Consider the following 27,154-nt stretch of genomic DNA (forward strand, 5'->3'; position numbering starts at 1 on the left):
CTTCTTGTTCTCTTATTCTATATGTTAATTCTGCAACTTGTGTGCATTTTGTCAGCTTAGGTTGCCAAGCTTCTTTGGTTGGGACCTCGCTCGTTTTCCATTTTTGGGTTAACCAAACACAGACTGCAGTTGTTGCGTACATAAATAACCTTTTCTGACACCTGGGGATTTCATTCTGAATTATCCCCAACAGAAAGGACTCTGGTTTTTGTGGGCAAAAGTGCTTTGAAACATTTCTTTCAATTCATTATAGATCACTTCCCAATACTCTTTTCCCCTTTTACATGTCCACGACATATGAAAGAACGTTCCCTTTGCCTGTGTGTGTGTGTATTCCTTGTCTCCATAAAGAGAGAGGGTCCAGGTAGCTTGCAATGAATCTTAATACAAAATGATACAGGAAAAAAGAAAGCACAATGGATATGCCTAAGAGGGGGAAGTGATTCTCTCCACCAAATACACTCATTCTGAAAGCCGACTATTATGGGGGAACAAGGCTTGGAACATGAACCCCCTTGAGCACCTTGAGTCCTCTCTCTCTGCTTTGGTGAACTCACATACCATAATTAAAGTGCTGCTTTGATTTCTTCAATATTACAGGGTAGCCATATGCAATCAAAAGTAGATAGGAAAAGCTGCTCATATGTCTAGGGACACAATGTTCCTTGACTACTGTGGGCATAATTAAGGCTGGATTCAGAAATGAAAAACAGCAGGTGTTCATACTATCCATAGACAACTATAGATAGCTCAGACACCTGTTGTCACGAAATCATCTGCGCCAAGTAGTGAAGCACACCATGAGTTAGGAAGCAGCCAGCAGTCAGCAGCAGGAAAGCTTGCATTTCTCTCAGACAGCTGGGAGCACTGGGCTGTCTGCTCCCTCTCCCCCTGACACTGAAAGGAATGCAGATAAGACACTAGCAGAGGGTGGGATGGAGAGAAGCCAACTCGCTCAAGAAGCACAGGTAGGCTCAGAAAGCAGCAGGAGGAGTATTTCCTCACTGGAAGAGGAGGCGATTAATGCTATGAGCCCAAGGAGCAGATGTATGCAAAAGGTATTAGACAGGAAACAAAATCAGAAACGTAAGGGTCATAGGTTGAGGATGTTCTGCAGAAGCAGGAAGAATTCCTCAGAAGGGTCAACTGGATTGTAAGGTATGGAAGCTCCGATAGAGTGTCTGAGACTGATTGTTTATTTTGCAATAAATCTTCCAGCTAATTACAACTTGCGTGCTGTGTTATCAAGATGGCAGCCTGGGCTCCTGACACCTATGGATAGCCCTTGGTCACACATACCACCTCAGACCTCCCCATAATAGTCAGGTTGGGAGCTAATTTTGTCAAAACAAACCTTCCACTTTTACCAGGACTGGGAAGCCTTTCCCAGCTAGGCCTATGTTGCCTTCACAAGCCATAGATAATTTTACTGACGTGTGTATTCTTTCACCATTGTGAGTTTGTCAGCCATTTAAGCCCAGGAGCACATTTGGAAACTGGAGAGACTATCATGGGCACCACACAGACACCAGAACCATGAATCCAAAATCTCTTTTGTTGCTTACATTAGAATGATTCTGTCAGAGAGAAGTGGCTCAGTGGTACAATAAGTGCATCACACACAGCAGGTCTTGGGTTCAATCGCCAACACCTCCAAGTAGGACTGAGAAATGATTCCTGCATGAAACCATGGAAGACAGCTTGCGTCTCAATTTGCGTAGACCAGAGGTGAGCATCATAGTGCCTTCCAGATGTTGTTGGATTATAATTCCCAAACGCCTTTTCCATTAGTCAAGCTTTGACTGGTGCTTCTTTCAAAGTCATGGCCAAATTGTGTAACAACTGAATGGCTCGGGCCATTGACACACTCATTCCTGAGCCTCCTCTCCTGCTTTGTGAAGCCTGCTTGGTTCCCTGGTATACTCTAGAGCATAGGGCATTGAAACAAGCTGGGAGATGGTTTGAATGCAAGTGGAGGAAAACTCCACCCCCATCATCCAGCCCAGAAATTGAGGTCCAACTCCGAGGATCTTCTGGCGGTTCCCTCACAGCAGGAAGCGAAATTATGGGGAACCAGGCAAAGGGCCTCATTGGTAGTGGCACCCACACTGTGGAACACCCTCCTGTCAGATGTCAAATTGATAAACAAATACAGGCAACCCCCCATTTATGTGGGGTAAATCACGTGTATTTGTAACGCCATTGAAAAGTCTGCAAACACTACATAATTGGAATTCATTGGTTATTGTGATTGGTATTCACTAGAGCAGCAGAAAGCAAAGTCAATGCTGGCAAGCATGTCTGATTGATTCTTGAAGAATCAGCGGGGTTGAGCATTTCCAAGTGCAATACAGGACATCCATTATAATGGAACTTTTATAATGACCAATGCAGTTTCATGCAGTGTGGAAACAGGGCAGAGTGAGCTTGCAGTGGGAAAAATGAGAACATGAAACTGGAATTTTGGTCCATCCTTTCATCTACACAGCAAGAGGAGACTTCCAGTCAATCTATTTATCCCTACTTGCACTGGTGGGGGCAAGAGAGAGGGACCATGTGCCGTCCATCATCTGGCATGACTTCTGCAATCTTCTTCTCTATCTTCCCATCTTACATCCAACATAAAATGATGGAAGCTGGATAAACCCCATTTCCTCATTCCTCCAAGATGTCTGGTTGCTTTTTCCGGGCTTTGTGGCCAGGCCCCAGGCCTCCCCTGTGAACCGGCTTATGCTGGACCAGATCATCTTCCTCCTGCCAAATTGGCCAATGGCGGTAGGAATTTAGAGAGCGTTCCCTTGGGCATGAGACCAACTGACCAATAGTGGCGTTTCATCCCAAGCCCATGGCAAGGACAAATGACTGGCCTGCTGGGACTTTTGGCTTCTTTTATGCCACACTGGTTCTCCCATCCTCAAATCCTCACATTAGGGTTTTTCAGATGGTACAAGCTTGCTATGGACATATGTTGGTCGCCAGATTTAGGGGCTGGGCAAGATTTTTTCCCATCTGGCAAATTGACTCCACCATTTGTGTTCTTGCAATTGCCACAACTCTGTAAGGCAGATAGGCATTGGCTAAGCCTAGTCTTGGATGGAGGGGAGGTTGTAGCCTCTGCCTGCCCCTCCATGGTTAAGGGTATCCTGTTTAAAGTGGCAGACACTGATCATGTATTCACACTATAGGAACATGGATCAGAATAGAGCTGAGCTGTCATACACTAGACACTCCAGCCTTTGCAATGATTCACCAGTCATTGGGGCTCAAAACCAATAATGATGAAGGTGAGAATACTTCCAGCTAATTAAAAAGAACACCAGAAAATTATTTTGTCACAGAAACGCCAACTATTAAAGGTGCAACAAAGCAAACCAATTAACAGGAACAGAATGAACTTCCAAAATGAGCTGCTGCATCTATCTCAAGGCCAAGCACAACCGCAAATGAAAGAGAACCTTTATGAATATAGCACATGAAATCCCCACAGAGAAAAGTGGAATGAATACTAATATGAACATCTAGACATATGAATGTCTAGACATTTTTGCCTAGGCACATATAGCAATTTCACCTAGGTACATATAGTAATTTTGATTCTTCTGGACTGACTCAGTACCTCAGAGCTCCTAAATATAGTTTAGAGGAGACAGGTGTCATGGAGCCTGGATGACCCCATAGTCTCCCATGCTTTCTAATCAGCCCTGCAGTATTGGGTTGGATTGACTAAGCCATCCTTCCTCCAAGAGGAAGTGGTACAAACACCATTCAGGAGGTGCCAAAGAAGTACAAACAGTACAGAAAACTGCAATAGACAACTGCTCATCTTGGCAGCCACCAGGCACTGCACTGTGGCCAACATTGGCTTATTGCCTCCCTCCCATTAAGCCTCCAAACACTAATCAACTGGGGTAGAACCCACACCACACAGCAATTAAATGAGGTGGCATGATGCCAACTGAAAGGAATCTTCTTGAGATGTATTTGATAGGAATCCTCTAGGGCTTAGAGTCACAAACAGCAAATATCCAGGAAGTGCAGCCGGATTGCATATACTAATTACCGTATTTTTTGCACCATAACACTCACTTTTTTCCTCCTAAAAAGTAAGGGGAAATGTCTGTGCGTGTTATGGAGGGAGTGCCTACGGGTGGCATGCCTATGGATTTTCCTCCTCTAAAAACTACGTGCATGTTATGGTCAGGTGCGTATTATAGAGCGAAAAATACGGTACCTCTTTGGGGCCAATTAAATGAACGAAACTGTATAAAAGGGCTCCACATAGAAGTTTTTTCTCCAGTAGCAGGTTGAGGCTTCCCTTGTCTCCAACTCCCGTGTTTTCTCCTGGTGTTGGTATGTCTGCTTTTAAACTAAACTTTGTGGGAGAGGACCTCTCTTCTTGGAATTTGTTATTGTGCTTTTGACTTCAGAGGTTAATAGTTTGGGTTGGGAATGGGGAATGGTACATAATATATTATTGTTGGGCTTCCTAGAATTGTTACCACCTTGAATTTCTGTGGATAATTAGGTGAGATAGAAGTCCTTGTTTTTCTGGAAACAATGACTTGTGTGAGCCACAGATTTTGTCCAAAACTCAGCACTGTCTTTGCAAAAGTGAAGCCATTGGTTTCACTGAAGATTTGATTACAGAGGCCCCAACTCCCCAAATAGCTGTAATTGAAAACTGTGTTTGTAATATCTTAATGTCCTGTTTTACTGGCTCTTTTCGAGGGGAATTTGTTAATTCTTTTTCTTTTTATGTGTTTTCTCAATCTTTCCTTGCCTCTGTTATTTATGGGGCTGTCAAGGGCCATCTGTCATGGATGCTTGAGTTGAGATTTCTGCATTGCAGGGGGTTGGACTAAATGTCCCTCTTTTTTCAGAACTGCCTTTCCACAATGTCATCTATAACCATAATCAAATTCTATGATTCTATGATTCTAAGTGTTTGTCTCCTTTTTTTCAGATTAACAGCTGCCGTTCAAGATGCCATCTATGAACATGGGTATATCCGTCCAGCTACGTCCCATTCCTGTTCGTGTTCCTTTTCCTTTTCCTGTTCCTGGTCGAAGTACTACAACGTCTAAAATATATAGAGGCGGTTTCGGTAGAATAGCCGACATCAACTTTATGTGAATAAATTCAGGGTTCACTGCATCTCGCCTGAAATACAACTAGCTCTACCCCCCTGGTGACAGCTCCTTTACTGAGAGAAGGATTAACTTATTCCTCTTTTGAATCTGAACATGATCCCCAGAGGAAAGGGGGGAAATGGTCCCTGAGTTGCATGTGTTGGGTGAATGGGTGGTGATTGTATGCGCTCAGGTGTCAGAAATGCTGTGTCTTCCCTCCTAGACAAGCCCAAATGGACTGGATCAAGGATCTCTTAGCATCTCTGACACTCAGGTCTACACCTCTCTGCTCAGTGCATCTTTCTGTTTTCCTCCCTTTTCTCTTGGATATGTACCTTTTTCTCCCCTTGTACCTAATGTACTTTGACCAAAATTTGTGGGACACCAAAGTGTGAATGACGTACACTTGTCATTCATTGACGGATCTCTGAATATGATGCTTCCAGTTTCCCAAGAAGCTCTGTTTTTCTCTGTATCCCTTTTATTGAATCACAGCAGGCAACCTTAAAACAGTCTTTTAATTATTTTACACTTCAATGCATTGTTTGCTTTTATTCTTATTCTTATTATTTATTGAATTTATATATTGCCCTATACCAAGAGGTCTCAAGGTGGTTCACAGAACAAAATCAAAATATAACACCACAAAATATATAAACAAGATAAAAGCAACAACCCAATAACCCCCGTCCCCCTCCAAACCCCCACATTTTAAAAGGGCATGGGATGTCAAACAAATCAACCAAAGGCTCCATTAAAATGGAACATTTTTGGCTAGTACCTAAAGTTGTATAATGATGGCACCAGGTGAACTTTCCTGGGGAGAGCATTCCACAGATGGGGAGCCACCACAGAGAAGGCTCCGTTCTCAAGTTGCTACCCTACAGATCTCTTGATCTCCCACCCATCTGGCCTAGGGAACCACCCACTAACAGTGTCTCAGTCTTATCTAGACATCATACAAGGCAACCAAAGCAGTTTCTGTGCCAAAACTGTTCCTAATCCTTGATTGAAATGGATCCAGAAAATCAGTTTCTTCCGAAAACACCTTGTTCTGGTCTGCGACCACTCGCTCCAGAACCTTGGTCAGGAAAGGAAGATTAGCAACTGGCCTGTAGTTAGTTAGGTTTTCCGAATCCAGGGAAGATTTCTTAAGGAGTGGTTTTACCACTGCCTCCTCCAAACAGGCAGGGACCACAATTGTAGTGGTTAAGAGTGGTAGACTCGTAATCTGGGGAACCGGGTTCGCGTCTCCACTCCTCCACATGCAGCTGCTGGGTGACCTTGGGCTAGTCACACTTCTCTTCAGTGCTTTTCAGCTAGTGTGGTGAAGTCTTTCAGCCCCACTCACCTCACAGAGTGTTGTGGGGGATGAAGGGAAAGGAGAGTGTTAGCCGCTTTGAGACTCCTTCGGGTAGTGATAAAGCAAGGTATCAAATCCAAACTCTTCTTCTTCTTCTTATACATTATGTCATGCATCTGTCTTCCCACTACAATAAATGCCACCTTTCTGTATCACCATTGGTTGTGGTTCTATTGAGTTTCCTTTTATTAGACTTATAGTCATTCATAGAATCATGGAAATGTAGAGACGGAAGGGACCTTGGGGGTCATCTAGGAGAAGGACAGTCCACCACGTTCCAAAGTAGTGCAGTCCACTGTTCAAAATCTCTTAGAGATCCGTTACTTCTATAGAAATTCTTTCCATCACATGGAAGATGGAGCAAGCTTGTTTTTCTCCTGCTCCTGAGTGTAGGACCAGAACCAATAGATTCAAAGGAGAAGAAAGGAGATTCTGACCATCAGGCATTTCTGATGGTAAGAGCTATGTAGTGGACTTCAGGAGGATTTTAAACAGAGGCTGGATCACCATCTGTCAGGTAAATGGCCCACAGGCATGTGAATGTATGGAAATTAGTGAAGTAATTGGAACCCTTTATAGCATAGCTATAATGGTTATACCTGAAAGTATTACAAAATATAGACCCTATTATACCGAGGGAAAGTAGGGAAAGTATTCCAGTTCCCTGACTCACTTTATCAGCCATATTTGTAGGCTGATACCATTAGTCTTGCAGCCTTGTTCCCAGTGATACTTGCACAGCACTTTATCCCAGACTGGATTTATCCAGCTTCCTAACAGCTGGTGGAAAATGATGCAGGAACCTGTTTTGCAGAAAGTCATGTTTGTCTCTTCATCCAGAGAGCAGGGACTTCCAGAGCAAGTGCAAGAGCAGGCAAGGGTGAGGGAAAGTGTCCAGAGGAGGGGTGGAGGAACGAAAAGACATGAGGGGAAGGAAAGTGATCAAGGAAGCAAGCAATAAGTCAATGGGGAAATGAGCAGCTGGAAGCACCAATGGAGTGTTCGTGTTGGCACACAAAACTTATTAATAGGCTGAGAGTCTTTAGAGGCTGAAGAAAAAAATGGAAGACCTGTTTGGTCTGACTTTATGTCATTTGCGTTTGGGTTTGGACTTGATATCCCGCCTTTCACTCCCCTTAAGGAGTCTCAAAGCGGCTATCAATCTCCTTTCCCTTCCTCCCCCACAACAAACACTCGCTGTGAGGTGAGTGAGGCTGAGAGACTTCAGAGAAGTGTGACTAGCCAAAGCTGCATGTGGAGGAGCGGGGAAGTGAACCCGGTTCACCAGATTACAAGTCCACCGCTTTTAACCACTATACCATGCTGGCTCTGTGAGCATGGAGGAACATGGCTCTTGAATATTTATCCATAGCTAGTTGCTGTTATCAGATCAGGTGAGGAGCAGTTGAGCTGGATCCCTCCATCTTCTAGCCCCCAAACCCAGAGGCTGCCCTGGGACTTCAGTGCTTTTTCAGCTAGTGTGGTGAAGTCTCTCAGTCCCACTCACCTCACAGAGTGTTTGTTGTGGGGGAGGAAGGGAAAGGAGACTCCTTTGAGACTCCTTCTGGTAGTGATAAAGTGGGATATCAAATCCAAACTCTTCTCTTATTCTTCAGGTCTAACCAGTGCTTTTTTCGGGGCGGGGGACACAGGGGTACGCATACCCCTAAACATTTTGTGAATCTAAGTTTGGCCTCATTGAGGGGCAGTATTTCAATATGAGTACCGTATTTTTCGCCCCATAAGACGCACCGGCCCATAAGACGCACCTAGATTTTAGGGGGGGGGGGAAATAAAGGGAAAAAAAATTATTTCCCCCCCAGGTGCGCTGCGCTAATCCAGAAGCTTGGGGCAAGCTGAGGTCAGCGCGCCCCAAGCTTCTGCGTGCCGGCAAGCAGTCCGCTGCCGCCCCAAGCCTCCCGCACCCGGCAGGAGGTCCCGCTGGGTGCGCAAGGCTTGGGGCGGCAGCGGACTGCTTGCGCGCACCTAGAAGCTTGGGGCGTGCTGAGCTCAGCACGCCCCAAGCTTCTGCATGCCGGCAAGCAGTCCGCTGCCGCCCCAAGCCTCGCGCACCCAGCGGGACCTCCTGCCGGGTGCGCGAGGCTTGCAGACACTCGCCCGAAGCAGGGGGAGCCCTCCAGAGGGCTCCCCGTGCTTCGGGCGACAGGCTGCCGCCCCAAGCCTCGCGCACCCGGTCGGACCTCCTGCCGGGCGCGCGAGGCTTGCAGGCATTCGCCCCATAAGACGCACCCCGATTTCCCCTTCATTTTTGGAGGGGAAAAAGTGCGTCTTATGGGGCGAAAAATACGGTAAGAAAATGAGAGTATCCCTAAACATATTTTTTAAAAAAGAAAAAAAAGCACTGGGTTTAACCCAGAAATTTATTATTTATACCCCGCCCATCTGGCTGGGTTTCTCCAGCCACTCTGGGCGGCTTCCAGCGGAATATTAAAATACAATAACCTATTAAACATTAAAAGCTTCCCTAAACAGGGCTGCTTTCAGATGTCTTCTAAAAATCTGGTAGTTGTTTTTCTCTTTGACATCTGATGGGAGGGCGTTCCACAGGGCAGGTGCCACTACTGAGAAGGCCCTCAATACAGGACATCTCATTTTACATTGAAATAAAGTACTATCCCGTATTATACAGGACTCGTAGCATCTCTTGATGGGTGCCATGTCAATAATAAAACTGTTGTTGTTGATTCAGGTAGGTAGCCGTGTTGGTCTGACGCAGTCAAAATAAATGAAATAAATAAAAAATTGTCCAGTAGCACCTTAGAGACCAACTAAGTTTGTTGTGTGTTCAGACCCAGAGACCTTCCCCCCCCCCCGAAATAAAAACACATTTGCCTCAAATTTTAGTTTGGTTTTTGGCAGAATTTAGGTCACAACGTTATTGATTACAGAAAATGAATGGTTGCATAGGCTCTGGTTTGACTAGCTCCCTGCACCCTTGCAGGTAGCACTGACCCAGAGCTCTATCATTGGTCAGCCAAGGGTGAACACCTCAGCTAGGTGGAAAAGTCCAGGGACAGACTGTGTTCACTCCCCAGATGCTCCCCTGGACTCAGGCACGGGCACAAACCCCTCACAGGGGTTGACCAAACCAAGCTGAGTCCCTGGATTCCTTTAACAGAATACTCTTCACAAAGGGGTGGCGAGACCGTTCTCCCATCCCTATCACATGAGCCAGTGCCTATCCGCAACCTTACAGGTTGTGACGATTTGCTACGCGGCAGGCAAAACCCAAATGGCAACAGCCAATCAGCCAAGTGGGGGAAATTCCTGCCGTGCCCCTGTCCCAACGACAGATGACACACGGCGGCATAGCAAGGTCAATCGCAAAATGCCCTAAATATAGGGAGAGGTGGGTGGGTGTTCCGATGCACGAGCCGAAAGAGGAAGCTCTGGGTCACGTGCATAGGTATATATAGGCCCCTCGATCCGTTGAGACAGCACACCATTGGCCAGACTAAACCCAGCAACGAGGGACCTACCAGTTGGGTGTTGTGGCTGTCCAATATACCCACCCACAAAAAGAAGGTCAGTCTCCAGGTCTCACCACAACACATGCCCTCTTTTAAGGAGGATACGCTTTCTGGGTATAAGCTTTCGTGTGCACCAGACCCTTATATATAGTGGGAGGGTGGGGTGGGGTTTTTCTCCCACTATATATCAGGGTCTGGTGACTTGTGTTTCTGTGTATCTGAAGAAGTGTGCATCAGTGGCGTAGCGTGGGTTGTCAGCACCTGGGGCAAGGCAAGTAATTTGCGCCCCCTAATCCGTGGATTTGCGCCCCCTAACCCTAACCCCCAGATGTTGCGCCCGGTGCGGCCGGGCCCCCCTGCACGCCCCACGCTATGCCACTGGTGTGCATGCACACAAAAGCTCATACCCAGAACAAACTTTGCTGTTGTTGTTGTTGCTGCTGTTGTTGTTGTGACTCAGCCTGAAAGCTGCAAGTGAGAATATGAAATGAAAACTCTGTAGAACCATATCACTTTAATTGTGAAGCTGGTAAGTTAGATTTATTGGCTGGGGTGGGGTGGGGTGGGGGACAGTGGCGTGAAAGAACCCATACATTAAGCAAATTCAGAAAGGGAAAGAATACCCTGCGGTGTAAATGAGCAAAAGATTAATGACTGGTTAAAGGTACACAGGGGGAAACAGAGCTTCTTGGGAAATGGGCAGCATCATAACTGTTTCAGGCCTGAAGAATGTCCAGAGATCCATCAATGGGTGGCAAGCTTCTATTATTCAGGGTCACCTGGATAGAAAGGAAGCAAAAAGGTACAAATCTAAGAGAGAGAGCATCAAAACAGAAAGGAACATTGGGCAGTGAGGTGAAGGCGGAGTGGCAGAGATGTTGAGAGATCCTTGATCCAATCAAATTGGACTTGTCTGGAAGGGGAGTCTAGTCTGCCTTCAGATGTCTTCTGAAAGTTTAGTAGTTATTTTTCTCTTTGACAGCTGGTGGGAGGGCGGGCGCCACTACCGAGAAGGCCCTCTGCCTGGTTCCCTGTAACTTGGCTTCTCACAGTGAGGGAACCGCCAGAAGGCCCTCGGAGCTGGACCTCAGTGTCCGGGCTGGATGATGGGGGTGGAGACGCTCCTTCAGGTATAAAGGACTGAGGCCGTTTAGGGCTTTAAAGGTCAGCACCAACACTTTGAATTGTGCTCAGAAACATACTGGGAGTCATGAACTGGCAGGGCACCAGGGAAGGGGAAGGGGATCCCGGTGAGGGATGTAGCTATGATTGGTATACACTGGGACAAGTTGAAGATGGGGAAGGGGAGGTTGGGGGCGGGAGGCACTCATGGGACTTCAGAAGATGCTGAAAGGGCAGCCACCAGTTCACGGGAACCAGGGAAAGTCGACACATCATCAGAACCAAAGGTGGCCCCAGGTGATGGCCTGGGATTCAGACTCAGAGGCTGAACCTGAGGGATCCCAGCCTGCACAGGATTCCCTGGCTCCAGAACCAGCTGAGCCGGGGCAGGGGCTTGAACCTGAAGGGTCCTCACCTGTGCTGGATCCTCAGGTGCAGGCACCAGCTGAGTCTGCTCTGGCCCCTGAGGTGATGGAGGTCCCATTGCCTGCAGGTGCTCCACTCTCAGCCCCATCAGGGGAAGAGGAGGTTGCCTCTGGGTCTGGGAACCCTCCAGCCTCTCCTGAGCTGCAGAGGCTCAGGGCAGAGAGGCGGAGGGAACTAAGTTCCTGCAGGAGGAGTGCTCACCTCCAGGCCAGGAGAGGTGAGTCACCTGTGGACCGGGGCTGCCCTATGCCTTGGAGCAGATAAAAGCTGGCCAGCCCCAGTCCCAAGTTGAGGGAGCAACATTGTTGGTTGCTAGTTCCTGCCTGAACCCTGTCCTGCTTTCCTGCCTGAGCTCCAGACCCGCCCTGGCTCCCTGCTTGTAGGCCTGTTCCTGACTTCACCCGACTCCCTGCCCTGCACCCAGCTTCAGCTGCTACAGACTGCCTCCACGTTGCACCTTTGACCACAGACCGGACTTGGACCTCACCTTTCGGGTAACCCCCATGGGACCAGCACACCCCATCTGCATGAACACGGTGGGCTCTCAGGCATTGGGAACACTTTCAGAGGTAGGTGTGAGAACACAGCCCAGTTGACTGGTTGACCAGATCATGGGACTCCTTGGGTTTGAGAGAAGGTGTGTTTGAGAGAAGAAGTCTGCTTTGGGACCTCCACTGGCCTGTGATTTTGGGACTGATCCTAGGACCCCAACCTTGGCTCTTCTGTAGAGGTGGGAACCTGACCTTATGGTTTGACTTTGAACCTTTCTTATTACAGTGGACCTGAACCTTTATTTGAACACCTCACTGTCTAGCATTGCCGTTGGGACTGAGAGCACTATGAGGACTTACGCATTGTTATGCCAGGGTTGAGCATGTCGAGCATAAAGTTTACAGAATACACATCATGTGGAGAGAAATAGGCTATGTGTATGGGGACGTTGAGCTCCGCTGAAAAGGAGGCCATGAACCTGAAATAATGTGGGGTAGAACACATTATGTTAAAATTTAAGCAGGCAAATGCTGGTGTCTATAAAGGCCCTCTTTAAATTATGATCTTAATTGTACAGTTAAAGGCATTGTAGGGAAATACTTTTGAAAGCATTAAAATTGGATAGATTAAATTATAATATACAGCTGCCAGAACTTTCACTTTTGTATAGATACCCCATTTTCACTTGCCTTCTGCAATGTTGAGAAGAGAGGCCATTGCAAACATTTAAGGGGAGGGGGGAAACAGAAGTGGGGATCTCATTGAGGCTCCATCCATCATTTTCCTACCTGCTCCCCGCCCCCGCCCCCACAGGGAGAATGGGGACTCCGTTCCTCACCCACAGGTAGTACAACAAGGCAAGAATACAAGGTACTGAGTATGTACTGAGTTGAATAGGCTCCAAAAGGCAGCAGTCTGATTGGTCCTAGAACACTAGGATTCTGAATGCAGCAGTCTGATTGGTCCACAGGGGCCACCCAATCCAGCTCCAGGTGGAAGGGAATCCGCAATCTGATTGGCCTACAGGAGAACCCCAGAATTAGCCAATTACGTGGGGCCCATTGTGTAAATAATGTATATAAGGCAGACATTCTGGGGGAACTTCCATTCCTCCTCATCACTACGAGCTGAATAAAGAGCATGAAATCCACTCTCGACTCCAGGTATATTTCACAAAGGATGTGTGAACTACCTTTCATGCACTGGACAGAGGGGGAAACAATGAGGCAGAGACCCTAGGTGCACAATTTTGAGGGGGTGCAACCATGCAGGTGGGCAAGGGGTGAGTGAGAGACCTTTGCAGTGAGACCAGCAGGGATGTCTGAAGAGTCTCATTCCAATTTCTATCTGAGACATAGATCTAGGAAAGCCAACACAAAGTGTGAGAATATGAAGGTACATGGGTTGACCTGATAGGTTTCCTGGGGCCATTTTTTAAAAATTTTTGCCTCATGTGACAGGCACCTTCCTCACCACCCATTTTTACTTTTGCTTGCAATAAAATAAAGGCACGCAATCACAGTAAAAAGTGGCATTCGTGGTGACGTGTGTCACCTGTCAGATCGCTGCAGCTCAATCGTTCTGGCATTGGTGGTGGCGGCGAGTGTTGTGGTTCAACACTGAGCTACTTATTGTTTGAACAAGAAATATTTTTTGGGGGGAAGGATAGGCCTCTGTAATCAACTTTAAAACCTAATTTCTTTGGTTTTGGACAAAATCTGTGAATCACACATCTCCTTCTTGACTGTGAAAATGCCTAAGGTAAAAGGTAAAGGGACCCCTGACCATTAGGTCCAGTCATGGATGACTCTGGAGTAGCGGCGCTCATCTTGCTTTATTGGCCGAGGGAGCTTCCGGGTCATGTGGCCAGCATGACTAAGCCGCTTCTGGCGAAGCAGAGCAGCACACGTAAACGCCGTTTACCTTCCTGCCAGAGTGGTACCTATTTATCTACAATGGTACCTTGGGTTACAGATGCTTCAGGTTCCAGACGCTTCAGGATACAGACTCCGCTAACCCAGAAATAGTACCTTGGGTACTTTGCTTCAGGATGAGAACAGAAATTGTGCAGCAGCGGCAGCAGGAGACCCCATTAGCTAAAGTGGTACCTCAGGTTAAGAACAGTTTCAGGTTAATAATGGACCTCCAGAACGAATTAAGTACTTAACCCGAGGTACCACTGTACTTGCACTTTGACATGCTTTCAAACTGCAAGGTTGGCAGGAGCAGGGACCGAGCAACGAGAGCTCACCCCGTCACGGGGATTCGAACCCCCAACCTTCTGATCGGCAAGCCCAGTCTGCAACCTTTAAGACAAAAAGAGCCACTTGGACCCATTTCCAAAGGGGGGGGGGGACTGGGAGCCGCAAAACTCGTCATTATAAAAACAACTTTTTTCTCACTTTTTTATTATTTCTTTGTTTGACCCCTCAGAATTACTCCTCCTCATAGAAATAAACGTTAAATTAACACGTTACCTTTTTGTGTTTGTGTATTCTTCACTCCCATTCAAAACAGTGACCAGCGTACATGCCCCCTTTCAATGCAGTGACCAGCGTACATGCCACTTACAATGTAGCGGGCGGGCGAGTGGGAAGGTGACGTTGGGATGGTGCGTGACTAACGCACGCACCGCCCCCATGCGACGTCACAGCCAGTACAGCGCCCCCCCACAGTGGGGAGTGTCGGGGAGCACAATGTGCCTCCTCCCCTCGCTAGTATCCACCCCGGAGCCGCGGCAAAGGTGTAAAAGAGCCACATGTGGCTCCGGAGCCGCGGGTTGCAGACCCTGCCCTAGGCTCTGTGGTTTAGACCACAGTGCCACCTGCGTCCCTCGTGAAAATGTCTATTTCAGCTAATTACCCACAGAAACTCAAGATGCTAACAGTCTCAAACAGCCCAACAATCCCAACTTAAACACAAGTCCCAACTATTAACATTTGAAAGCAAAAGCACAACAACACATTCCAAAGAGAGACATTCTTCCCCCAAGAGAGTCAGTTAAAAAGGGTTCATACCACCAGCAGCTGAAGAAGCCGACTGTGCGAAGCTGGAAGCAAAGGCTACCAACAGACGATGTTTGAACAGAGCTGTGTATGGCATCCTTTTATAGTCTTCCATTCACAAGGTCAGAGTCCTGAGGCAGCCCTAAAGATCGAGTTGTTATATGCAATCCCTGGATATTTACAACCCTGTTTTTTGACCATTAGTCCTGTGGGAGTTCCCTCAAACACATGCCAAAGTGATGCCTTTCATCTGATGTTATGCCGCCTCATTCGGAAAGACTTTGTTCTTGTTAATTGCTGTGTGAAATAATTTTCACATACACCCCACCCCCAGATGAGTGCTTTGGAGGCTTAATTTAAAAATAATGAGCCAATGATGGCTACAATCCTTACATAGAGAAATGTCTGGCGGCTGCCAAAATGGGCAGCTACCTGTTGCACTTTACTGTACTGTTTGTACTTTCTCGGGGCCTCCTGAACGGCATCGACACCGCTGCCAATAGCTCTTGGAGGCGGAAGGATGTTTTAGTCATGTGCAGTTATGCTAGGCTTGAGATGGACGCAGCATTTTGGAAGTTCTCTCAGTTCCTGCTAATTCATTTGTGGTGGTGTTCACAGGGGTCAGCAACCTAAGGCCTATGGGCCACAAGCGGCCCACTGGGGTCGTTTAGCCAGCCGTCGAGCTGCCCCCAAACCGAAACGGCCACTCGGCGAGTCCCTGCACGCTACGCTAAAGCAGTGCGGTTTGGTGCGGCACGGCGCGGTGAGGGTACTTGGTTCTGCAGCGCCGGAAATGGCATCTGTGTAAATGCCAGAAATCATGTCTGTGCAGACACAGAAACCAGAAATCGTGGGTGCCTTCAGATGTTTTCTAAAAGTCTGATAGTTGTTTATTTCCTTGACATCTGATGGGAGGGCGTTCCACAGGGTGGGCACCACCACCGAGAAGGCCCTCTGCCTGGTTCCCTTTAATTTTGCTTCTCGCAGGGAGGGAACCGCCAGAGCTGGACCTAAGTGTCCGGACTTAACAATGAGGGTGGAGATGCTCCTTCAGGTATATTGGACAGAGGCCATTTAGGGCTTTAAAGGTCAGCACCTACACTTTGAATTGTTATTGGAAACATACTGGGAGCCAATGTAGGTCTTTTAGGACCGGTGTTATGTGTTCTCGGCGGCTGCACCCACCCACCAGTCTAGCTGCCGCATTCTGGATTAATTGCAGTTTCCGGGTCACCGGGTCTTTTTATTATTAGCGGCAAGAAGAATGTCAATAGCCAGTCAAGGGAAATTTGCTTAACTCCACTGACTGATTATTGGTTTCGTAGAGTCTGGGCTATCTCACACAGAGACAACTAGAAAGGTAGCCAGGAAAAATCTAAATCAGATTATTTTTATGCTATCCGGTTTAAATTTTTGATGTAAGTCAATGCAACAAAGATGGGACACAGAGCCCCCAGTGGTTCAGTTAAGTCTGTGGAAAGGATATATTTTAGAAGATTAGGATAAAGTGATTTCTTGAAGCCTCGGGTTGTGCTGGCTCATTTAGTCTAGGATTACCAGACGTCCCCATTTCCCGGGGACAGTCCCTGGATTTGTGAATAAGTCCCCGGACAAATTCCATCCCCGGAATGTCCCCGGATTTCATCTAATGTCCCCAGGACAGTTGGCTCTGGCTGGCTTCAGGAACTGCTCGGAAGTCCCCATATGATGGTGGTGCAGGGACTCAAAGATGCAGCTTCCGGGCTTCCTCCACATTCCCTGACCCCAGCAACTAAGGGGATCCCTCAGATGGGAAGGGAGGCTTCCCGTTGCCTAATTAAGAGACCCTGCCCCCTCCTGTTTGCAGGCAAGCTCTGATAGACAGCATGAAGCCTCCCTTTAACAGCTGAGAGATCCCCGCCCCCTCCTGCTTGCACACAAGTAGGATTGGGTCTGCTCCGATGGGAAGGGCGGCATCACGCTGCCTGAGCCTCACCGTCACCACCACTCGCGGCCCTCCTTCTCCGCCTTCCATGCCTGACCTACCGAGTACTGCTTGCCCACCACCACCAAAGAACCAACAACTCGGGCTGTTGAGGCTCATGGAGAAAGGAGATAGAAGCCTCGGAGGAAGGGGAAACGTGGCGGTTGAGGTCAAGGCAGCGGCCGCCTCTCTGCCACCGCCATCGCTGCAGCATCAACGTCCCAAACGTGTAGTATTTATTTATTTAAAGTGTCCCCGGATTCATTGAAAGAAATCTGGTAACCTTAGTCCAGTATCCTGTTCTCACAACCAGATGCCTGCACAAAATCCGCAGGCACAACAAGGCTCTCCCCTCCTGCAGTTTCCAGAAATTGATATTCAGAACCATTGCTGCCTTCAACCAAATGGAGTTCCTTTTTAATTACAGTCAACAAGACTGCTGTATCGAGGTTTCAGTAATACCCATCCTTTAATGCTTAATGAATTGACTACTTGGGTAGGTGCCAAAAGGATCAAAGGAAACATTCACAATTCTTTGCCTGGCTCTCATAACTGTAATGAATAATAATGAGGAAGTATAGCGTGTGCCCTGGAGCGAAATATGTGAAAGATTATCTTTGCAATACTCCGAGAGGCAGGCGGCACGTCGAAAGTACAAACAGTACAGCAAAGGCAAAAGGCAACTGTTCCATTTGGCAATTGCCACTCCACTACAACCGTAGCCAGCACCACCTTATTAGTGTTATTTTATTACACCTCCAAAGTATTAATCAAGGGGAGGCAGAAATCATGCCACGCCGCAATCAACAGGACAGGGAGTCTTCCCAAATGACACAGCAGCAAATTAAAGGAGTCCTCTTGTGATGGTGGTTGATGGGACTCCCACAGAGCCAAAGGTCACAGACATGATCACAAGTATACAGGGATTTTTAAAAAATATTTTTAATGGTTTTTACAATAACAGATTCAAAATAATAAAACGAGGGGGGAAAACTTTTACCATATCCATATATGAGATTCTCTGGCTCTTGTGACTTCCCCCCATTGCCTTTCTAAAGCTACATATCACTACGTTCTCCACAGTTTCCATCTCTCTGAATTATCCATATTTTTCATTTCTTTACAAGTTATTTTTAGAGTCTAGCTAACGTTTCTATTTGTTTACAATGGTCTCCTAAGTAAATTACACATTTTCCCCATCCTTTTTTAAAGTCGTTATCTTCTGGATTCCTGAGTCTCTCAGACAATTTTGCCATTTCAGCGCAGTCCAGCAGTTTGGCTTCCCATTCTTCCTTGGTCAGAACTGTTGGTTCTTTCCATCTTTGGGCTAGTAGCATCCTTGCAGCCATTGTCACACACATAAACAGTCTTTTCTGGTCTTTTGGGATATTGGAACCTGTAATTCCTAATAGAAATGCTTCTAGCTTTTTGATAAATGTTATTTTAAACATTTTTCTTCAATTCATTGTATATAAATTCCCCAAAAGACTTTATATTGCATGACCACCACATATGACAAAAGGTACCCTAGTTTTCTATGCACTTCCAACAAATATTGGAGCTTGTTCTATACATTTTGGATAACTTAGTAGGAGTCAGATACCACCAGTACATCATTTTCATATAATTTTCTTTGAGTGTACAACATGCTGTGAATTTCAAATCTGTTCTCCATAGCCTTTTCCAATCTGCCATTTGTATGTTATGTCCTAAGTCCTTTGCGCAGTTTATCAGAGCTGATTTAACCTGTTCATCCTTTGTATGCCACAAGTATAAAGGGGTTGAAGTGAGACTGCAAATGGCAATTAGATCTTTTGGACTGACTCAAGAACGTGAAGCTGTGAACGAACAGAAATAAATGATTCCTCAATGAGCTATTTTACCACTCAGCCTTCTTGGCCTTCTTGAAGGTGCTCACCTTAGAAATATTTCTAATTCTCTGCATCACAATAGTGGTTCTATTGTCTCCATTTCATTATCTTATCTGTGGGAATCAGACTCAGGTTTGAGGAGCAGTGGTGGTTGCTCAAAACAGATGTGGTTTTGGGGATGATGTGGATGAAATAACTATTCATTCATAGAATTGTAGAATTGGAAGGGGTCACAAGGATGATCTAGACTGGATGTACTACAGCAGCTGCAAATGCCGGAATCTTTTGCCCAACGTGGGGCACAATCTTGAGATTAAGGGCCTCATGCTCTACCAACTGAGCTATCCCAGCTTCATGCTTCCCCACTTCTTATATGGCATTCAACCAAGATCAAAAATCTAATATGGATGTTCCTAATGAATTGTTCTGTACCCAACATTCCCTCTCTGCTTTGGACTCAGCCCCCAATAAGCCCAACACACTCTGGGCCAAACTAGGGACAACACACAGCATCCTGGATCCCTATCCCAAATTGGTTGGGGCAGGGGGTAATGTTTAATGAGGTGGGTTAAAAAACAAACACCCAACTAAACATATGGCTGGAAGCAGAAAGGGAAAAGTGTCATGAACACGCCAACCCAAAGCCAAGAAGTACAGCTTGAGATAGAAAGCAGTCAAACAGAGGGAGAACAGAGACACATGCAGATTTCTCAAACAGCTGAAACTAATGGGGAGACAAACCCTCCTCTCTTGGGAGTTAGTAGGAATGCAGCTTATCAGCTCGGAAAGTGCGGGCTGGATGGTAGCCAGCTCTCTCAAGAATCTCAGTCACTCTCGGCCCATAGGAGGGGGAGTAGTTCTTCACCGGAAGGGGAGTTTGCTGACCCTATTAGTCCCAAGACTAGATGAATAGGGACGGTCTTAGACATAAAACAAACCATGAAACGTAAGGGTTAGAATTTCAGGCTATTCTGCAGGTCCCGGAAGTACTCTTCAGAAGAGTCAACTTGATTTGGTGCATGGCTGCTCGGCGGGAACGGTTGTGGCGAACGACTTGTTTTGCAATAAATCTTCAAGCTAAATACGTCTTGTGTGCTGTGTTAGCAAGCCGGCAGCAGGCTAGCTCCTGACAGAAAGGAGACCTGGTGTCTCTCTCCCCCAATCCCCATGGGGGTTAATTTCTGCAGGGTGGTCTTTCACAAGTGTTTTTTTTTTTTCCTCCAAAGAAGGCATGCTTGGGAAGAAGCACCTGCCAAGTATGATGCCTCTTTTCAACAGCTGTTGAGTGGAGCCATTGAGAGCCAGTGTGTGGTGTAGTGGTTAAGAGCGGTAGACTCGTAATCTGGTGAACCGGGTTCGTGTCTCCGCTCCTCCGCATGCAGCTGCTGGGTGACCTTGGGCCAGTCACACTTCTCTGAAGTCTCTCAGCCCCACTCACCTCACAGAGTGTTTGTGGTGGGGGAGGAAGGGAAAGGAGGATGTTAACCACTTTGAGACTCCTTCGGGTAGTGATAAAGTGGGATATCAAATCCAAACTCTTCTTCTTCTGTGGGACACTGCTTCACCAGTGGGGCAGCAGGCAAGAGGCAGTGTCAGGTAGCATTGGGCTGAAAAGGGCTTCGTGCTCCAAACGAGTACCCCACACCTAAAGGCATCCATCTGCCACCCCTTCTCTTGGGAAGACACAGCCAGCAGTTTGGTAGGGCTCAGCCTTTTGTGGGTTATCCTGCCCAATTCCTGCTTCTACGTTCTGTCTGATTCTTATCCTCTTAACAACCCCAGATGAACCCAGTCTGTCCTACTTGGTATGCATCCATCTTGAACTATTTCAACCTGACTTAATTGATGCCTGGATCCTTATGATTAAACCCAATTTGATTTGGTATTTGGGTCATGGTGTGCATCCAGTGCTACTCCTACTCAGAGCAGTTCCACTGGCATTAATGAAGTTGACTGGCGTGGATCCTTTAATTTCAATGGTTTTACTCTGAGTAGGACTTAGTGCTTAGCACATAGCAACCTATTATGATAAAGCGCACTCAAGCTGCTTCATCCAATGTTCAGAAAGCATAGAAAGGTACAAATTTATGCTACCAAGTCCATAAAAGGCTAAGAATTAAAGTGTACAAATTTCACAGTACAAATCACACTGGTGTGTTGTGCTTCTGGTCATTCTCTGCTGGATCAAAGCAAAGGTGCATCTAGCCCAGTAGCCAACCAGAAGTCTCCAGAAATCCTAAAAACAGGGAATTCAGGGAAGGAATAGACCACTATTATTATCTTATATGAATGTGGAGGCCAGTGAAATGATGTTAATGAATCCACTTATTACTGACTGTTGAGTGACCATCTGTGAGAATTAATAATGAATTGTCTTTCTGAGAACTTTATAGTATATGGCATGGATAGGCAAACTAAGGCCTGGGGCCTGGATCTGGTCCAATCGCCTTCTAAATCTGGCCCATGTACGGTCTGGGAATGAGCATGTTTTTACATGAGTAGAATGTGTGCTTTTATTTAAAATGCATCTCTGGGTTATTTGTGGGGCATAGGAATTCACTCATCCCCCCCCCAATATAGTCCAACCCCACACAAGGTCTGAGGGACAGTGGACCAGCCCCCTGCTGAAAAGGTTTGCTGAGTCCTGGAATATGGTGTAGCTCCTTTCTTCCTCTCCAGCAGCTGCTATGAGCAGCCCAAGGAAAGAGGCCATGGGGTGCTCCCTTGCAGCCACAGTTTCCGCCAGCACTCAGGACACGGGCCAGATCCTCCTCCTCCCTGAGCTTGGTGGTGGCAGCACCGGTGGGAAAAATAGGGACATTCCAGGATCAAATGAGAAGCTGGGATGGCTTTCATAATACCTGGGAAATTGGGAAAGTTGGATAGTATGAAATGCGAGTGGGATCTCTGTGGTCTTTCAGATGTTCTTTGTCTATGATTCTCATCATCCCTGACCATTGGCCATCTTGGTTGGAGCTGAGGGGTTTTGGAGTTCAACAACATCTGGAGGACCATAGTTTCATTTCCCCTATCTTAAGTGGGTCTCAAAACAAACTTCTAGATTGTGAGGACCTCCATTGTATCTGGATCCAACTTCAATCTCATCCATTAAAGCAGAAGTCAAATGTATGTTCAGAATTTCCACCCGTCAAGGTGCAGTGTCTGTGTAAATCTTCTAGCCCTTTTGCCCATTGATGTCGCCGGTCCTGGGTGGAGCTTTTAGAAAAGTCCCCTATGCTCAGAGACTTTGCACCTGTCCACTGGGAGAGATAGGAAGCCCAGCACACTTGTTCTTTAGATGTCCCTCTTATGAAGAGGCACGTAGTAAGATCATGGATCCCCTACTGGTGAGGCTCGCTGACCTCCCGCAAAAGCAAAAATTTGAACTTTTGCTGTTAGGCAAAGACAAGAAGATGACCGGGATGGTCGACAGATTCTGTGTACAGATCTATAGGCACAAACCATCGCCCAATTCAAAATAGTCTGGCAATACTTCTTGTTTTTTGGAAATGAAACCCCAGAAACATTGAGATTTTGATTAAAAAACTGGGCATTTTAAAATCTGAAAACAATGGATGTCACCAATGCTTTTTTACCTAAAACAATGTCAAGGGCTATTCTGGTTTTCCTACTCATACTGAAATACTGCCCCTCAATGAGGCCAAACGTAGACCTTAAACACAGGTTGTTTTTTTGGCGTCCTTTTGTATAATCCAATAACATAAGGGTTGGGACATGGTGGCATTAGTAATTAAGGATATGTGCTTCCAACAAAGGCATCCCTCCAGGGACTATAAAAATCTATAATGAAATATAAACTCTTGAATGAGATCACACTCTTCCCCCGTGGGGTTCATCATTGAAAGAAAAATGTTTGTGAGATTTCTAGGTATTTCTGCCAAGTGCCCATTAGGAAAGAGCAATGCTGACTCAAGGCGTGGAAGCCAAAAGCAAATGGTATAAATGCTCCAGACATTTCTCTCTTCCTCACCAGAGTCTTCCAGCTTCCCTTGACTTCGGTTGCTCAGACTTTCCTGCTGTTGGTAAGTTGTCTTTAAATCAAAGCTTTAATAGGAAAAGGGCACAGAGGCATTCGGTGACTCTGGAGGAGATTCACTAGGGATTGTGTTTTGAAAACTTAAGGAACAGCTAGAGCTATTTTTGGTCATCTGCATACTATCCCTTGCTTTTTCCTGAGGGACTAAGTCGTCATTAACAGTCGTCAATAGGTTTACCATACCCATTGAATCAATCACCCATCTCCTACTAACTTCATGAGAAATGTCTCCCCTATATATCTTCATTCTTCTTTGGTAATCACTCATAGCCGAGTAAGATTGTCTTCCATAAACATGGTTTTAACAATGAGTCCCTAAGTGACTGTGGAGGCCAATTCTGGATCCACACGTCCGTCCACAGTGGGGACATTGGTTTCTGGGCAGGATTTGATCACGGTGTGGATTTGCCAAGGGTGCCTTCCTCATAGCAAGTTTCTCCCATCAGTCCTGAGTATGAGTGTCTTCAGAGACCATGACACCTTTGGCAAAGGCTGTTCTCCAACTGGAGCACTCACAGGCCAGTTGTCCGTGTTTATACTACATTTTTTTAAAATTTGCCTTTAGACAGTCTTTAAACTTCTTTTGTTGACCACCAGCATTACACTTTCCATTTTTATGTTCAGAATAGAGTAGTTGCTTTGGAAGACAATCATCAGGCATCCACACAACATGACCAGTCCAATGAAGTTGATGTTGAAGAATCATTGCTTCAACAGTGGTGTTCTTTGCTTCTTCCAGTACACTGATATTAGTTTGCCTGTCTTGCCGAGTGATGTGTAAAATTTTTCGAAGACACTGTTAAGGTCTGGTGACCTTTGTTTCAGAGTATCTGAAGAAGTGTGCATGCAAAGAAAAGCTTATACCCAGAACAAACTTGGTTGGTCTCTAAGGTGCTACTAGACATTTTTTTATTTTATTTTTGAGGAACAGGGTAATTAGAAAGTTGCAAACTTTTACATTTACCTCATAGATTTGGTGTGAATCGCAGTGGAAACATGAAAATACTTACATAGTTGGAATAGTGTAATGGATTTGTTTTAGCCTGAGTGGATTGTCTAATTCAGGGACACAAAGTGCATTATGAGGAATGAGGATTCACTCTATTCACATACCAAGGGTAATACAGTTGTACCTTGGTTTTCGAACAGCATAGTTCTCAAACGTTTTGGTTCCCGAATGCCGCAAACCCGGAAGTGACTGTCCGAGTTTGTGAACTATTTTTGGAAGCCGGACATCCAATGGGGCTTCTGTGGCTTCTGATCGGCTGCAGGAGCTTCCTGCATCCCATCAGAAGCCGCGCTTTGGTTTCTGAATGTTTCTGAAGTCGAACGGACATCCGGAATGGATTCTGTTCGACTTCTGAGGTATGACTGTACAGGAGAGTTTTTTTATCATACTAAGCCTTTAACAAAGTAACCAAGGACCACCTAAGGTCACTCTTTGAACTTGTATACCCCCCTCCTCAAATTTGTAGTTTTGACTCGCCTCATGCTGTTGCCATGCAGGTGTGTGAGGAACGAAGACCTCATTCTCCCCACAAAAAGGGAGGAAAAGTTGGGAGGATGAGGGGTGTTTTGGGGGGTTTTTGTGCCTGTATATCGCCTTGCCAAAAATCTATCTGCTTGTTATATTTTACTATTTACTGTGATGTAACTGGACACCACTTTCAGAAAAGATTGTTCATAGTATTTATTGATGCAAAATTTGTAATTAAACAGAATCCGAGGAGACATTAGTGTACACCATCTTAAACACTTTCATGTTATTTTTTCCAGATTCACACCAGTTGTTCTACGATGACTACAGCTGTAATGACACCCATTATGAAATGCAGCATGCCTATTGAAGTATTAACAGAGGCAGCCGACGGAACACTTAGGCCGATGACAATGTGGCTGGAGATGGAGATTGATGTTATGAAACAGGGAACAAACACGACTCTCCCCAGCCCCACCCCTGCCCAGATAACTGAGGCTAGAATGCATGCTCCTTCATCAGCAATGCAGCTGCCTTCACTGATGCACCCAAATTCATTTGCTTACAATCTCCCTTCTCATCCAGCGACAGTTCCTATACTGAGACGAAGATGAGCTTGTCCCTCTTTTGAATGGGATTGTGATCCCCCACAGGAACGGGGGGGGGGGGATGGTACCTGAAATGCACACCATGGATCAACATCTAATGGCCATTTGTCATGGATGCTGTAGTTGAGATTCCTGCATTGCAGAGGGTTGGACTTGATGGCCCTTGTGGTCCCTTCCAACTCTACAATTCTATGATTGTATGGTGTCAGGAATGCTGAGCCTTCACCATCCAGACAAACCAGAATGGATTGGATCAAAAGGCTGCTCAGCATCTCTGACACTCTCGCCTACACATCCCTGATCAATGCTTCTTTGAGCTTTCCTTCTGTCTCTCTTTAGCACATCCTTTCTGTTTCCTTTCTATCACTCATTGATGGCACTCTGAATATGCTTCAGGCCTGCAAGAGTTCTGATGCTTCCAGTTCCCTGAGAATTTCTTCCTTCCCCTATGTACCTTTGCCTTGTGTCAATTATAAATTCATCTGTCCCTTTGTCATTTAACTCTTTTGTGGCTGAAAGGATTGTCGACCTATTTGAAGCCGCTCACCTAAGAAATGCTTTCATGATCTCCTCTTTCCACTACAATAAACACTATCTATCTGCATCATAATTATATTTTGTTATTCTGTTCATTTTTCACTTATTTTACTCATTCCTAGGTTTCACTCCTAGGCATGGGGGGGGGGGCACGTCTATATTAGATACATTATTTCCAATAGGTCTACACTGAGTAGAACTTAGCTGGCTACAGCCCTACATCTAAAAAGAACAGCCCCCATACATATTATAAAAAGGGTCCTCACATGTAATAATATAAATCAGAAATGTAGGGAACATAATGCCATAGTTAGTTATTTCAGCAGCAGCAAACACCACAGCAATAAGTATTGGGTAATTATGATTTTATATATTTGGATGTGAGGGCAATCTGGCTGCAACATCCATTGTCCCGTTGATTGCCAGGGTTGATTCGGCTGATCTGGCTAGCTAGGCAAGTGCAGCGGCGTAGCGTGGGTTGTCAGCACCGGCGTCAAGGCAAGTGATTCGCGCCCCCTAACCCCTAACCTGCCGCTGCTGCCAGCTTCTTCTTGCTGCTGCCTGGTCTGGTGTGGTTCTCTCCCGCGCTCAGCGCTGCGCTTGGCGGCCGCTGCACCGTCCCTCCCCCAGATAGTCCGTCGCTCTCTCTCCGCACCGCACGCCTGGCACCCCCCCTCCACAGTGGGCGGCGACCCAGCGGCTTGGATCGGATTCGCACAGGCAGCACTGCAGTGAGAGAGAGAGAGTGAGCCAGGTAGGGGCAGAGAGCTGTGAGTGTGAGCGCGCCCCCCTGGTGTTGCGCCCGGTGCGGCAGGCCCCCCTGCACCCCCCACGCTACGCCACTGGGCAAGTGTCCCCTCCCTCCCTCATCAGTCAATGTGCACCCCCCCTGTCAGTACGCCTTTGAGCCGATGCCAATGACTGGGCTGTACAACTGGATCTGCCATGACTGGGCTAGGAGACTGGAGCACTTCTAGAGACCTTCCACTCCTGGAAAGCAGGTCTAAGTGAACAGGACCCACAACTGTGAGTTGTGAGCAGCAAACTCAGCAGAGTATAAACAACATGGAAGAAAGCTGTGAAGCAGAACTTCTTTTATTTCAAATAGCTACTGCAAGCTAAAACTCAAGTGCTACTGGCTTGAATGAGTGTTACAGCTCCCACTCAGCCATCTAATCTCTACATAGATAACACTCCCCACAGAATCAGGCAGGAGAGGAAGAAGCGAAGAGCAGTTTCCTCCCCTCCTCTCCGAAAACATCATATCAGGAGATTCTCGCAATGGAAGGGGGTGAAAATAACCACACACACACACACACACACACTCAAAGCTGCATGCTCGGTGAAAGAGGATGGCCATCCCAGATAGGAGTGCACTGTTCTTTGGTCAAGGGCATACAATACTTGAAAAGAAATAAAGTGAAAAGAAGCTGTGCTCTTTCCGCCTCGCTACCTCTCTCGCAGAACTAAAACATGGCTAGGGAAAGATTCAATGCACCCCAGAGAAAGGGAAAAATGCCAGTTCTCTATGCGTGTGTCAGATGTACATTCCAAACCTGAAAGTGCACTTCATTCAGCCAGGAATGATTGGAAGAAGCCCAGAGAGAGTTGCA

General features: G+C 46.4%; 1 long non-coding RNA gene across 3 annotated transcripts in view; it reads right to left on the bottom strand.

The window, feature by feature from the left end:
- Positions 1-10,510: 10,510 nt before the first annotated feature.
- Positions 10,511-27,154, bottom strand: part of LOC308575340 — a 252,591-nt gene continuing 235,947 nt past the window's right edge. The window contains exons 2-4 of one of the 3 annotated variants that reach the window (XR_014002787.1): positions 13,216-13,946; positions 12,383-12,501; positions 10,511-10,762 (exon numbers count right to left, since the gene is read on the bottom strand). This is a non-coding gene — a long non-coding RNA (uncharacterized lncRNA). Of the gene's footprint in view, positions 10,763-12,382; positions 12,502-13,215; positions 13,947-15,040; positions 15,242-27,154 lie in introns of those variants that run through there. The other 2 variants (XR_014002789.1, XR_014002788.1) reach the window with 2 other exon arrangements.

Source organism: Podarcis bocagei (genome assembly GCF_964188305.1).
Source record: "Podarcis bocagei genome assembly, chromosome: 16".
Taxonomy (NCBI): Eukaryota; Metazoa; Chordata; class Lepidosauria; order Squamata; family Lacertidae; genus Podarcis; species Podarcis bocagei.